This window comes from Capsicum annuum, chromosome 10 (genome assembly GCF_002878395.1).
Source record: "Capsicum annuum cultivar UCD-10X-F1 chromosome 10, UCD10Xv1.1, whole genome shotgun sequence".
Classification (NCBI taxonomy): domain Eukaryota; kingdom Viridiplantae; phylum Streptophyta; class Magnoliopsida; order Solanales; family Solanaceae; genus Capsicum; species Capsicum annuum.
The window spans coordinates 21660648-21672460 of NC_061120.1; the positions used below are offsets into that span (position 1 = coordinate 21660648).

Sequence of the window (11813 nt, forward strand, 5' to 3'; positions counted from 1 at the left end):
GGAGAAGAATGCCAATAAAAGAACCCATTAGATTACAAAAAGGCTAGAGAAAAGTAAGAGAAAAATCAAGAGTGAGAAAATAGTCTTCTAAAGTTTTTTGTAGGTTCTATCGGTGTTGTATTTTCTTACATGTTTATTCTTATCTAGGTATGACTTTCTTGCGTTTGATTTTCTTAAGTAATATTTCTTCTTAGGGCGATAGTCTTTTTTATATGCCTTTTAATATTTTTTTCTTTTTATAATCTTGGTCATAATATTGTGTAGTATATATATTTTTATAAAAGTCTGTATCACTTTTTTTTAATTATTTTTGTATATGTATATTTGTATATTCTTCTTGTAATATATCCATTACATGTTGTATTCTTTGTCCTATTGACCATTGGTTGTTTGGATTTTGTATTACTCCTTCTCTTTTGGACCATTTTTCTTCTATCTCTCTTCCTAGAGCACCTGGTAATTTTTTAAATAATCTAGCTCCTAGAGTCCAATCAAACGAGTTTTCATTAGTTGTACAATAATAAAAGTAGTCATTTAGAAATTATTTAATCCTTGACCAATTATTAATACTTAGTTGTTCTAAATTTATTAGGGTTTTTTGCTGCAATACTACTAATCCACTATTGGGATCTTCTCCTGTTAGCAGAGTATGTACTTTGTTTACAAAATTGTATGGATTTGAGCCTAGTTCTACTAATTCCTGAAAATCTTATGGGAATTAGTAGAACTAGGCTCAAATAATATCTTATATGTTTCCCATAGTGCTCTAGTACTTTCTCCTAAAAATGTTTCTAAATATCTATGCATAATTACTGCATCTGGTTCTTAATTACCTTGCATATGTTGTATGCAGTCTTCTACAACTATATTCTTCCATATGTCTATTACATTATTTCATGCCTGAGGGTCATGAGCTGGTAAGTTTAAAATTTTTCCTTTGTTATCACCTTCTTGTAATCTAATGGGTTCTTCTATTGTCATTCTTCTCCTTCTATTGAATTTCCTGTTGTTACCGGCACTCTTTGTATACTGATTGTTCTCTGGAAAGGACTTCCAGTACTTGCTGCACTTTTCATAAATTCTTTTATACTTTTGTCTATACTATAGATTGATTTTGAGTCTTCACCTTTTCGTTCCCTTTTATGTGTATAGCCATAATTATCTGTTCTTAAATTACATTTTATAAAATGTTCTTTCATTTCTTCAAGTTTTAAGTTTCCTAATTTACAGCCTGTGCATTTAAAAATGCTATTACTATTTATTTCGTATAGGGTTTCTGCTTTCATTATAACCTTATTTACTTCAAAACTATCTTCTTTCATTATTTCTATATTCATGTATTCATTATACTCACTTGTCTCAGCCTCTTCATCTATCTCTCTTTCATTTGTATATATATAATCTGTAAATCTGACTGAGGTGTCTCCTTTCTTATTCGCATACATTTAGTGATCTGTGGGTTTTAATATTTCTTTCTTACTAAAATTTTCTAAATTTCATTGTAATCCTGCATATTCTTCTGAATTTATCTTTAAAAGCTTCATTAATTTAATACTTTTATTTCCCATTATACTCACTATATCATCTATTTTTAAATTAAATTTTATACTACTATTGGTGAAAAATTTTCCTATAAATCCTACACATATTAATAAATTATTTTCATTATTCATTTCTTCATATCTTTTAGTCTGAATGCCTATCTTTATATATTTTCCAAATTCTAAAGAATGTATCATATAATCTAGACTAAAATAAAAAAGTCCTTCATTTGTCGACATGTCTACTTCTGTTATTCCTATTATGGATCTTTTGGAATCTGACCATCTATTATCATATATTGTAACTAATACTTTAATTCCTGGATTTTTTCTACTTAGGCCTTTTAAACCTACTACTATGAGTCCCATATGCATGAGGCTCATGTCTGACTTTGCAATCTGTCTTAAAGATTCTGGACTTATTAAATTTATACTAGCACTATCATTTTCAATTACGCATAATTGCTCTTCCCTATAATGTTTATATAGTTGTGACATTGAAACTATTCCTTCATTATATAAAGTCTTAGCACTTAATAGTTTTAATTTAGTTTGTTGAAAAAGTTGTATGTCTTTGTCCACATCTACTATCTCTTTTAGCTATTGTCTTAAAATCATTTTTGGTCTATTTATGATTTTGGATAACATGTTGGTTGTTAGTTTTTCTTGGGTGAAGCTTGGTCTTGGTCTGTCTTGTCTGTTCGTGGATGTTGAAAAAAGGTCTATGCTTTTGGTTTGATTTTAATAGCTTTTTCTTTTTCTTTTTTGGGGAGTTATTTTTATCCTTTTTAGTTGTTCTATTAATTCTTCTATATTTTTATCTTGACCATCTTTTTGTTTTTCACTTTCTATATCTTTATTAAGTTCTAATAGTAGTAAAATTATAATATTATTCTGTTTTATGATTAGATCAGAGTCTGCTTTTCCCTGAGGTTGATGATCTAATAATCCTTTTGGATTTGGTTGATCTGTGCTTCCTTTTGTAATATTGTTAGATAAAGTTTATCTGGTAAGATATCACACATGAGAGTTATATTTTTTATTTGGTTAATTTCTTTTCGTACCTCTTGTAGTACTAGCTTTATTTTCGAATTTTCTATGTTATCTTTGTCTTTATTAACTAAATCTTTGAATTTCTTATTTAATTTTGCTTGTTGATTTTTTAAGAAATCAAAATTTAATTCTATTTAGTAAATTTGATAGAAGAATGTGAACATGAATTTGAAGAAGGAAAAGGATTAGACAGTAACCAGTGTTGTTTTTTGTAAGTTGTTTTCAAGTAAAAACAAAAGGACAAAATGTAGGAAATGTTACAAGGAAGGATGCATAAAATGTATAGAAAAAACCTCAGAAATCTTAGAAACTCCAAAATTAATAAATAATTTAAATAAATTTTACAACAAGAAACCAATAACTAGAACAAAAGAAGAGAGAATATTAGAATTAAAAGAAAGACTAAAAAGATTAGAGACAAGAGTATACAGTAAAGAGATAATCAGAGAAGAAGATTTAGTAGAGGTAGAATTATTACGTACATCTGTCTTTAATAATAAAGTTGAATTGAAAAAATCAATGAATATATCATTTGAAGGAATGGTATGTAATGAAGAAAAGAAGAAAAGTACAGTCAAAGTTTTAGCAAGAATAAAAATTCAAGATTATGAGTTCCAGACATTAGCTATAGTTGATATAGAGTGTACAAAAAGCATTTTAAATAGTAAAATTTTACCATCAAAATTAATTAAAAAATTATCAAAACCTCAATTATCCATGCAAATGGACGGAACCCATAATACCTATACAGACTATATACCAAAAGCAAAGGTAAGTTTAATACTTGTGAAAAATTCTACCAACCATCATATACACTCAGTGAACTACTAGTTAGAGATTTAAATATAAAAGCAGACTTTGTCTTAGGATTAGATTTTATGATGCAAATAATGGCGGATGTCTTGTTATGAAAAATTGGGTAGTATTTGCTAGTAATATTACTTACTCACCAGTGCAGACACAACCCCTACTAACTAAATATCGTTTCCTTAAAGATAAGATAGAAGAAAGAATTGAAAGCTCAAATGATCAAATAAAATAAAATAAAAACTCTAGAATGTGATAAAGAAAAAAATTGTACTTGTAATGATAAGGTAGCAAGGTATGAGGAATTACAAGATCTATTAACAGTAGAAAAAATAGAAAACGATTACACATTAATAGAACTAGGAGCATAATTATACAATTTTAGGAAAGGAATACAACAGATATGGGTAATCAAAGATCAAAAAGACCTAGATAAAATAATACAAATTCTAGACAAACTAGAGATAATTGGAGAGAAACCCTTGCAACATTGGGACTCCAATCAAATTACCTGCAAATTAGAAATAATTAATCCAGAATATACTATAAAAACAACATCTATAGAAGCTACAAATGAAGATCTTAAAGACTTTGAAATACAAATAAAAGAGCTACTAGAATTAGGGATAATTAGAAGATCCAAATCAAGACATAGATCAACAACTTTCATAGTAAGAAACCATAGTGAAATAGTAAGAGAAAAAGTCAAAATGATAATAAATTACAAAAGACTAAATGATAATACTGTAATGGATGGGTATAAGTTACCAGACAAAACAAAATTAATAAACAGGATACAAGAAAGAAAAATATTTAGTAAATTTGATTGTAAATCTGGATATTGGCAGATTAAGATGCACGAAGAGAGTATAGAATGGACAACCTTCACATATCCAGAAGGACATTTTGAGTGGCTGGTTATGCCGTTCGGATTAAAGATAGCCCCTCTAATTTTTCAAAGAAAAATGAATAGTATTTTTGGAGACTATAAAATTTTTGTATTGGTTTATGTAGATGATATTCTAGTATTTAGTAATAATATGAGAGAACATTTAGGACATTTACAACAAGTTTTTAAATTATTTGTAAATAATGGAATAATAATAATAAGTAGAAAGAAGATGAAATTATGTAAAAATAATATTAACTTTTAGGAGTAGTCATTGGAGATGGTAGAATAAAACTACAACCACACATAACTAAAAAGATCTTAGAAATGCCTGATAGATTAGACAAGACTAAAGATTTACAGAAGTTTTTAGGACTATTAAATTATGCTAGAACTTTTATTAAAGATTTAGGAAAAGTAGCGGGACTGTTACAAGATATCCCAGACTTAACATTAGCATTAGAAACAGACTATTTAATAGTCGAGACAGATGGAAGCCTTCAAGGATGGGGAGAAATATTAAAGGCAAAATTCAATAAATATAGTGACAAAATGGATGAAAAAATTTGTGCTTATGCAAGTGGAAAATATAAAGAAAAAGGCAATCTAAGTAGTATAGATACAGAAACACTAGCAGTAATTCATGGTTTAAATAGTTTTAAGCTTTATATATTAAATAAACCCGAAATATTAGTAAGAACAGATTGCGAGGTTATAGTAAAATTCTATCAGAAAATAAAAGAAAAGAATAGCAGTAAAAGGAGGTGGTTAAATTTCTTAGATGCGACTTTTATTTATAATATTGTTCTAGAACATATTAAAGGAAAATATAATAACCTAGCAGATCAATTAAGTAGACTAATAAAAGAAGACAATTAACAATTTTTGCTTTAGTATGTATACAGGCAAAGACAAAGGAAAGGCAAAAGCCTCATCCTCTTAAAACTACTTAAACAAATTCCTAAGCAACACTCGATACAAGCCACTAACAATGTTGGAACATCCAAAATTAGAAAGACTGGTCTTCGGACCTCACAGTCTCGTTATTTATGAGCCATCCAATCTGACTTTCAAGAGACCAAATGTAAGGGTGGACAAACGACAGATCTGCCTGATCGATAATTTATGAATCTCCTACAACAAGACACCTAGAGACACTAGATACTTTATTTCAGTTCTAAATGCTAAGTTATTATTTTACTAAGAAAAACAGCACTAACAAATTTAAATTTTATGTTGTTCTTAGGGAAAAAACAAAGGGAGTATTTCAGATATGGATAGAGGTAATGGATTCTGTAAAAGACTTTACAACCCCTCTTTATAAAGGCTTTGATAATTTAACAGAGGCATTAGATTATGCCCGTATAAATTAGGGCCAAATTATTATATTACTCCAACCCTAAAACCAAATATGAAAGAAGTTCCCCAATATAATATTAAAAAAGACACAGACAAAATATATTTTGTGATCATTGTTCCTCCATGACTGAAGCTTTCAAACAACTAAATCACGCCAATGAGATTTTAAGATAAGATAATGAAAACCTTGTAAATGAAAAAGGACAAATGTTAGAACATATAGGTATTTTACAAGATCGTATAAAGATTCTTCATTTTGAACTATCACAACAGATTCAGCAAATTTATGAGACTCAAATAATCTCAAAAAGTTCTCCATCTTATTAAAAAATTGAGAGACCTACTGTATCGGGTAAAGATACAGTTAGTCCAGTTTTTAACGGTAGCTAAAGACTCCTTAAATCTGTTAATGGGTGTGCATTCCCCAATAAATGTAGAAAGACCTATTGTATCGGGTAATGATACAGCTAGTTCATTCAAATAAATGGTAGCTGGTAAAGACTCATCAAATCCGTTGACGGCTGACACTTTGCCAAAAAGTGTAAGGAGAATACTCCCAGCTAGTTTCAAGACCATAGGTACCCAGACAACAGACGAAGGAAGCTCTTCAAAAACTAGAAAAGGTTTTTTCTTAGGAAAAAAGAAAAATGAGAAAAGAAATATAGAAAAAATAGTAGTAGACTCAATAAAAAAATTATTAATAGAGCAACTGTCCAAAGAAATAGCAATGAATACAGAACCACCAGAACCAAGATCCAAAATTCCAAGAGAAGAAATAAGTCCACTCAGAACAGGAACCAAACTGGGACTATTAGATGTTTTCTTTCAGATGTTTTTTTAAATATCATAGATCTGGATAGCTGTGTGGATTACTGCCAATTTTTCGATCTTGTAAAAATTTAGTAAATTGCTTAATAGTACATATTTACTTGTTAGTACATTTGTTTTAATATTATAGATCTGGATAGCCGTGTGGATTACCGCCAATTTTTTGATCTTATAATATTGGTAAATTATTTATAAATATACCCCTAGTATATGGTTATTCTCTCAGTGTTTTAGCAGTAACGATGGATTAATCTGTAAATTCCTAGGGATTTGAAAAGTCCAAATAAGATTAAAAAAAGACTGTTGTTATTGTTCCGGATTGTGATTAAAGAAGATATTGCACTACTAGAAAAATGGGCTATGGCAACGATTCTCGTACCATCTTCATATCCATCAAAACCATTCCAATAGACATATAGCGACGGTTTGGGGACCCGATACAACTGAAGGCGTTATCGTAGCTCAAATGTGACAGTTTCTTGCGACGGTTACGAAAATTGTCCCTACATCCCTGTCTTTAGCGACAGTTATTTACATTGACCATATTGCGACGGTTGTGATGGTTTTGGGACGGCTCCAAATCGTTCCTATATATCTATTATAGCGATGGTTATAAGTATGTTAAGCGACGATTAGGAAGCTATTGAGACGGCTTTAAACCGTCCTTATATATCGACGCTTGTGAGGCAATAGTGACGGTTTATTATATGTCGGGACGGTTTCAACCGTCCCTATAAATCTTGTTGCAACGGTTTATTACATGTTGGGACAGTTTTCAACCGTCCCTATAAAAGTTACTGTGCCAGTTTTTAAGCTATTGCAACAGTTCTATTTATATTGGGACAACTACCTATTGTGACAGTTATGAACCGTCCTAAAAGCTTTATAGGACGGTTATTTTGTAAGTTATTACGACGATTAAATATGAGCTATAACAACGGTTAATTTTGACTATAGGGACAGTTATTTTAGGCTATTAGGACAATTATTATTAAGTTATTCAACAATACTATATTATGCTATTGCAATGATTTTATAAAGCTACCATAACACAAAATGTACATATATATTAATAATCAAGAGTACTAGTAACTATTAATCCCAAAAAGCCCACCAATAAGAAACCAAATATTTTTTGACCATTCAAAAAAATCAAAACATACACAAGTTTTGAATGTTCAAAAAAAAAAGTTTGAAACTACTCGGTCAAATGTGATCAATCTCAATCAAAACATACACAAGTTTTTCCAACAACTACTGTAACATGAAGCCAATGTGATCGATCTCTTAGGTCAAGTCTAGTTCATCAATTTCGTTTCCGCCACTTCTATGTCATGATCACCTGCAAGAAAAACAAAATTAGAGTTGATAAACAAACTACACAACAATAACAACAACAACAACAAAAGGAGCAAAGCATGGTTAGAATACGTAATAGGAAAGGCAATCCCATAGGAGTAGAAAGATGAGAGGCAGTGACAAAAGGCTCATCTCATTTCTTTAAGACAGTGATCAGATGGACAATCACTGGGAACCAATTTCAGCAAGGTGTTTATCGACTAGCAAAGTTGCAAAAATTTGTTCAAAAGAATCTGGTCGGTAATACTAATATTAACTTATTTCTGATTCACTATTTCATCACTAGTAGTATTTCTGACTCTTGTTTAGCTAATAAGTACTAGTAACAAATGCTATAACTTAGTTCCCCCCACCTGAACTATTCCCTCTAGTTTCATTTTTGTGATGGTAACAGTATTCCCTATGGATTCTAACTAAATAGAATGCTTATATTAGTTATGGATTCATAAAGAAATTGGATTTGTTACAGCAGGAAACATGCCTATGAAGTGATTCACTCGGAGCATTGACTTGAAATTAAACTGTTAAATAATGGACTTTTGGGGTAGCCTTTGAGGTTGTTCTTTTTCTATTTTAAAGCTTTGTTTCGCCTAGGTACAACTAATTTATGCATGACTAACATTGACTCTATCTACCATCCTTTGATACTTGTGAATTGTGATGATAGGAAGGTAGCACATGTTTATTAAACCAAGTTACAAGTGTTATACAAGGGCCCAAGAAACTATTTACAGTGGCAACTAATTTCTATGATGACTTGGATGGTTATTCCAGCAGGAGCACCACAAAAACTAATCTTCAAAATAGAGATGTACACAAGCTATCAGATAAAGGCCTGAAGGTGTAACATAGCCATCTCTGTTGTAACATGGCCAAAGGGGGCTGTCCCATTTGATGTACACAAGCTATCAGATAAAGGCCTGACAATATGCCAAAACAGCGTGAATTGTTAACTGATATTGTGAGCCAGAGGAGGAGTTAGCGTCACGCTAAACTGCATCATATATAACCAAGCTTGCAGAAATTCATCTAGAAGTATGGCTGTATATGCAGATATATTTGAGGCCTTGGTTATATCAAAATCAGAAAGCATATACGCAGGGCCATAGTAATATTCTGGGAAATGTTCAAAGTCTTCAAGATATAAATATATTAATATCATTTTAGGATTCGCTGAAGCTTCATTAAATGTTAGCTATTGCACCAATAGTCATGTGTAAACTATGTGATAGACACCTAAAAAGGAACAAAAATTAGGAGTACAATAATAAAAAACGATTTAAGTAATACTACTAAATAGCTTCAAATATTAAACAGACTTCAGCTAGCACTGTAATTTGAGTATATCCGCGAAAAAGTATTAGTGAAACTGATACACTTCAGTTAACACTGTAATTTCAGACCCCAAAAAATGTGCCAATGACTGGTAGAAGTGAACATCCAGAAGGTTACCATTGATTATGCAATAAAGTTTAGGGGCCAAAAAAGTTCACAACATTGACACCATGTGATGTTACAGTGTTTCATCGGCACCAAATTGACCTTTAATCATAAAATATTGTCGCTCTGATTTAAAAGCACACCAATAACCATCCAAAATTTCAAACAATAAATAACAATACCTTGATCTATGACACAAAGTTACCAGCCACCAATAACCATCCAATACAGTCCAACAACAACAATAATATCAGCCACCAAATGAACTCAAGTACAACTTCGAGTTTCAAACACTAACCTTTACAGTTTTGACTGTTTCTCTCTGTAGCTGCTAGTGTTGAAGTTGATCCCATTGGTGAAGGAATGGACAATGCTGCCAGTATCTTAGGATCAATTATTTCTGCATTCTGAAGCTGAGCAATTACATCTGCAACAACTTCTTGTCGAATGGTTCTCTTCTACTCCTCGATTTGATCCTTCATTTTTCGCATCCTTTCTTGCATTTGTTGCACAACATCATTTGTGGCATTATTTAAAGTTGGTAAAGATCTATCATTTAATCTTTTCAAAGAGGTCTTTGTAACCCCCCTCCAAGAAGTCTTACACGTTCCGGATGTTCAACACCCATGTTCACCGGAGCTGTTCTTCTTCTTCACCGACTTATCTGATTGATAGACTCACAGCAACCTTGTCACCTACCTACCACTAACCTCCCCCCCAACACCAGTCATGTCTTTTCTTAACCTAATGTTTCTTTGTTTTTTTACCCTCCTATCTTGCCGACTAACCTTTGTCTTTTTCGTTTTACATTAAAGTTCGACAGTTATCCATATTGACATTGTGTTAGCATGTGGCTTTGTGCAAGATTTCAATCCAACCCTAAATAATCCACTTGAAGGATGTCAAAATTTTGATAAGGATCAAATTTTGTAAAGGATCTATTTCTTATATCAAATCTATTCACCTTTATACAGTACTTTCACTAGCAGAAAGAAGAAAATGCAACAAAACTGACTAAGAGAACAAAATCCACTTAAAAATTCTTTCAATTATGAAAAAAAGCACATGCAAGGTAAATTACAAACAATAGGTACTTGATTCTTACATGCAAATGGAGAATACCGATTCCTTCAATGGAGAATATCGATTCCTTCAACTGAGAAGTAGCAAAGCTCAAAAATAGCAAAGCTCGGAGAAAAGCAAAGCTCAAAAATAGCAAAACTTAAAAATCACAGATATTGTACTGGAAAATCAGAAACTGCTCCTTACCGATTCCTTCAACGGAGTAGTTTCATATCAAAATATACCAAGTAAAGCATCAATTTCACAGAAAACACCTTAGTAAAGCAGTCTACTAAGACGAGTTCCCGAAGTAATAGCAAAGACAAGAGTTCAGCAAAATCTACTAAGAATTAAGCAAAATCTACATATTGAAGATGTGAGATGTGAGCCGTTCTTTTTGGTGTATTGAAAGATCGAGGAAAGAAAGAATGGAGAATTGGGGATTTTCCTAACCCTAAGACCCAATTTTGTTTTGTTTTTTAATAAATTTAATTAATTCCCGGGTAAACATTTTAATGTTGGAGGAAAAATTCTCGGGTTACATTTTTTATCAAAAAAAAACTATCCCAATAAATTGTCAATAGCGACAGTTTATATAACCGTCTCCGCACATTAATCTATAGGGACGGTTATATACATTAGACGATGGTTAATATTATATTTTATCCTAACATATTTAATTATAATATGCGACGGTTATATATCTGTTACCATAGATATCTATTGGAACGATTATAATAACCGTTACCATAAATATAACTATTGAGACAGTTATAATAAGACTTATGCGACGGTTAACTTATATTGTTGTCCTAACATCTATTGGGACGGTTGTAACCATCACTATAACTTTTCTATAGTAACGATTGTAATAACCGTTACAACAGGGTGATTTATTAGGACAGTTAAATCAAACATGCGATGATTATGTTAATTAATTATCCCATTAGACATGGTCACATTATGAAACGGTTATAACCGTCGACATATAGTATCTATAGCGACGGTTATAGAATCGTCGCCTAAACTATCATTACCATAGCCCATTTTTCTAGTAGTGCTGCTAAAATACCTAAAATTGAAGAGAAAGAGATGAATAGGGATAATAAACATTAAAAGTGTAATATATAATAGACAGATTATATATTGGCAATAATAAGCAAACTATAATAATAATAAGCAGATAATTAAAATAATATATAATAGACAGAGACTATAATAATATAAGCAAAATAAGATAATGAAAATAGTAAGCAGCAATAAACAATCGGGAATAAATAAAAAGAGTTGATGAAGTTTAAGCAAGAAATAAGTAATTAAAGGTAGATAAGCTGGTATGAAAAATAAAGCAGAGTTAAAGCGGATGTATTATATATGATGTAAAATCCTATTCAGTACTCCCTCCTTCATTATCATTAGTCCAATGGATCAAAGTACAGTTTTCTCCCAAAAATAAATTATTTTTGCAATTTTTT

At 31.0% G+C, this 11813-nt stretch overlaps 1 long non-coding RNA gene across 1 annotated transcript; it reads right to left on the reverse strand.

Annotated features, from left to right (window-relative positions):
* Positions 1-7594: 7594 nt before the first annotated feature.
* On the reverse strand, positions 7595-10911 carry LOC107845357. Its single transcript, XR_001666799.2, has 2 exons — positions 9575-10911; positions 7595-7819 (listed from the first exon to the last, which is right to left on the reverse strand). It is a non-coding gene; the product is annotated as an uncharacterized LOC107845357 (long non-coding RNA).
* Positions 10912-11813: the final 902 nt, after the last annotated feature.